This window comes from Arachis duranensis, chromosome 9 (assembly GCF_000817695.3).
Source record: "Arachis duranensis cultivar V14167 chromosome 9, aradu.V14167.gnm2.J7QH, whole genome shotgun sequence".
NCBI classification, from domain to species: domain Eukaryota; kingdom Viridiplantae; phylum Streptophyta; class Magnoliopsida; order Fabales; family Fabaceae; genus Arachis; species Arachis duranensis.
Window position 1 is genome coordinate 103,288,612 of NC_029780.3, and position 3,962 is coordinate 103,292,573.

A 3,962-nucleotide genomic window follows, 5' to 3' on the forward strand; every position below is an offset into this window, starting at 1 on the left:
TCTTAAATTCAGGTGTTATATTGTTAAATTAAGATTCAATTTTTATATTGAAAAAAAGGAGGAAAAATAAAGTGAATCATTTGAAAAGAATTTATATAATAAATTGTATGTTTGATCTGTTTGATAGTGTAAACACTAAAAAAATAGAATATATGTAACAAAAATTTTGTAATAAATTTAAAATTATTGTAAATTATTATTTTTTTTAATAAAAATTAGTTATTTTTGTATAATAAGAATAATTTGTAACAACAAAACACTTTATTATAAAACGTTAATTCTAATATTTTATAACAATTTAATTTCTTTTGTTACGAATTGTGTTATCTTTTGTAATAAAATAATATTTTGTTGCAAAATTTTATAATATTTTGCCACAAAATATTAAATATTGCAAAAATTTAAAATATTTTATAACAAAATATTTAATTGTTTCAAAAATTCTAATTGTTTTTGTAACAAAAAAATTAATGTCACAAAATTTAATATTGTTTCTAACAAGTTATTTATTTATTATAAAATTTAAAGATCTTTTGTAACTAAAAAAAATATTTCAAAATGTTAAACTTTTTAGGAATAATAAGAATTTTGTTTATATAATTTTTTATAGGATAATTTTATTTTTTTTCAAAATTTAATTTTTTAAATATTGTTTATATTAAGTATTTTTTATTAAAAAAATACTGATTAAATTATTAGTTATTAAAAATGTAGAAATTATTTTTAATTTTTTAAATATTAATATATCTATACCAATAATTAATTTTTAAATTTTTAATAAAAATTAATTTATCAAATCTAAAAAAAAGTTCATTGTTAAATATAAATAAAAAAATTAAAATTTTATTTTGAGTGAAATCTATCAGTTTCAAAATAAATTTCATTCTCACACATCAATTTTCAAAATTCAAACACATAATTTCACATATCAAAATTTCTTCCCTTTTCACGCCATCTGCCACCTTTTTCCTCTCTCATCGCCACGCTCTCCCCCTCTAGTTGCTATCCTCTCTCACTCTCACCATAAAATTGTCGTCTTCGTGCGCCTGAGAAGAATCGTCATCTGCCGGATCCAAATCCTCGTCGCAGCCTAAGGAGAATTGTTGGGGCTTTTTGATAGTTCCGATTTTTGGGGGTGTTATTTTAAATTTTTTGAATTTTTGGTGTTTCTGATTGTTACTTCTTTACGGTTTTCTTTTTGAATTTATTTTTGGTTATGATTTTGCTTCTAATTATTTGGTTTCAAATTTTTAGGCATATTTCTACGGTTTGGTAAGTGGATTCTTTTAATTTTTTTGTTTTATTATCTCTTTTAGTTTTATTCTATTGTAGCCATAATTCTAAAAATCGAACCGAACTGACTGGGCGGATTGATCCGATCATGAACCGACTTTTATACAATTGACTTGACTTAAAAAAAATGCTAGACATAGAATTATTTTAGAACCGCTGAACCGATCGGTCAGATCAAATTAAAACCCGGTCGATTTTCACTCACCTACCTCAAACAGTGTTATTTTGGGGTTAAAAATTAAAAAAAAAAGCAAAAATTGAAGCTCGCACTTGTAGAGTCACATGAGCCATCATCTCTTCATCTCTCTGGAGGACATTGTTCTTCCTTCTCTCTAAGAAAGAAAAGGGGAGACAAACCTTAACATTTATCGCCGCCTCCGTTCTTCTCACCATCGTCGTCCCACCATTGTTTGGTCTTCCTCCACCGTCTCCTCTGTTGTATTCTCCAACGCCTCTGCTCATTCGCCAAATTTTTTGTGTCACATTGCCAGCTCCAGTTTGGTAGTTCGTCGCCCATCGTCTATGGTTGTCCGTTGTATGTTGCTGTCGGCGTTCTTGCTCCCTCTCCCTCGTACTCTGCTCAGTTCTTAGACCGAAGGCAATCTATGTTTTCTTAATTTTGTTTTGTTTTTTAATTTCTTTATCTTTATTTTTTCTGTCTTCTTTATTAGTTTATTGAGCTTTATACTCTACTTACTGCTTATTCGGTAATGACTATGTTCTCTATTTCTTTCTAATTGTTGTTCAGACTTTAGATTCCGAGAGGTTCCTCTTCTTTGCTTGCTTAGATTAGTATGGTTTAGGATATTCATTTTTTTGAATTGATTTGAAGCAAAATTTATGTAGACCAATTTAATCTTGCTTGTTTTTTGGGATAATTTAATCTCCTTTGTTAACCTAATTTAATCTTGCTTGCAGTAACCCCAATTATTAAAAGCCTTAAGGTTTAATTACTATGTCCGTCTTTATAGTGTCATCAAATTTTCAATAATATTTCTATACTTTTTTTTTCTTTTTGATTGAGTCTCCATACCGTATCAGATTTTGTAATTAAATTCCTGTCGTGACACAAATATTGGAATTAGGGGTGGCAAAATGGGTCGAACCCGCGGGGTCAAATCGCCAAAACCGCCAAAAATGGCAGTCGGGACGAGATTTTAAATCCGCCAAATTTTAAAAACCCGCCAAAATCGCACCGCCAAAACCGCGGGCCAAGGCAAGGCGAGGTGGGCTGGCCCTGCGGGCTGCCATAATGTTTTTTAAGGGTATTTTTGTAAATTTACAAGTGATATATAAATAGGAAAATTAGGTTTTCCTTCCCCTGCTTCCCAGTTCCCACTTCCCACTTCCCACAAACAACCGGCCCTAACCCTTCGTCCCTTCCCTAACCCTGAGACGGTGAGACCCTCAGACCGACGGATCCTGACCCCTGGCTTCATCCTTCAACAGCTCAGCTCCATTGTCTGTCCTCATTCCTCGGCCCTCGCTGTGTTCAGGTGTTCCCTGAGCTCCCTGCGCAGGCAGCATCACACCATCGCGGTTCGTGGAGGCGCGCTCCAGTTCCACTTCTCTTTGAGCTGCCTCTCGTCGTCGTCAATCACGTCACTGGTCGTTGTTTCATCTCGTCAGTCCTCACCAAATTGAAGTTCCGGCGACGCTGTCTCGTGTTGCCTCTACGCTGTTTCGGCAGTTCTGTGTTTCAGCGGATTCCGACGGCGCTCCTCTCTCCTCCTTTGCCTCTCGATGACTGTGATTCACTAAGTAAAGATTTTTATTTTTTTTAAATAAGGAATTGTGATTGTAGTTGTGGATAGCTTCTTTTATGCCATTGAAAATTGTTGTGGATCTATTTATGAAATTTGTTTTTCTGGTGTTTATTTTTAAAATTTGTTTATAAAATTTGTTTATGAATTTTGAGAGTAGGCAAGTAGCTGAAACTTTATGAGCAGCTTCATTTGTAAAATTGGAAATCCACGAGCCTCAGCTCAAGAGTTTCCAAGTTCTTTGTAAGTTGTGACCATTAAAGTAGACAAAAACAATGAGAAAATTAGTTCAGCCTGGAATATTATGGTTAAATCATAAGTGCAATGTAGTATTCGTGTTTGTTTTATTGGGGTCAGTGACTCATTGGGGTGTGTACTAGTTGATATGCATTCTTTGATTTCAAATAGCCTGAAATAGTTGATGCATCATTATCGAAGATTATTGATGGTTTAGTTCTGAATTTTGATGCTTAGCTTCTTTTATGTTTTTGAAATTTTACTGTTTCAATAATTTCTTATGGATTTATTATTTATGTTATTTTTATTATTGTTAATTTCAATAAAAAAAAGTTATTATGATTAATTATAATTTTTTTATGGATTAATAATTAATTTAAAATATATTTCTCTATATATTAAAAAAAACTAATTTGATGGAATAATTTTATTATAAAATAAAATAATTATTAGTATTTAGTATGTTAAATTGAATTTTATCATAAAAAATCGGTTAAAAAATATAAAAAAGAAGGGCAGACTGGCTCACCAACTCGCCAATCCGTCTTTTGGCGGAGCGAGACGGGCCAGCCTACTTTGTCACTCTTAGTTGAAATTAACAGAATATTAAATTAAATAAAACAAATATACCTAACACTTGACTAAATATTTTTTATAGTTTAATAAAAT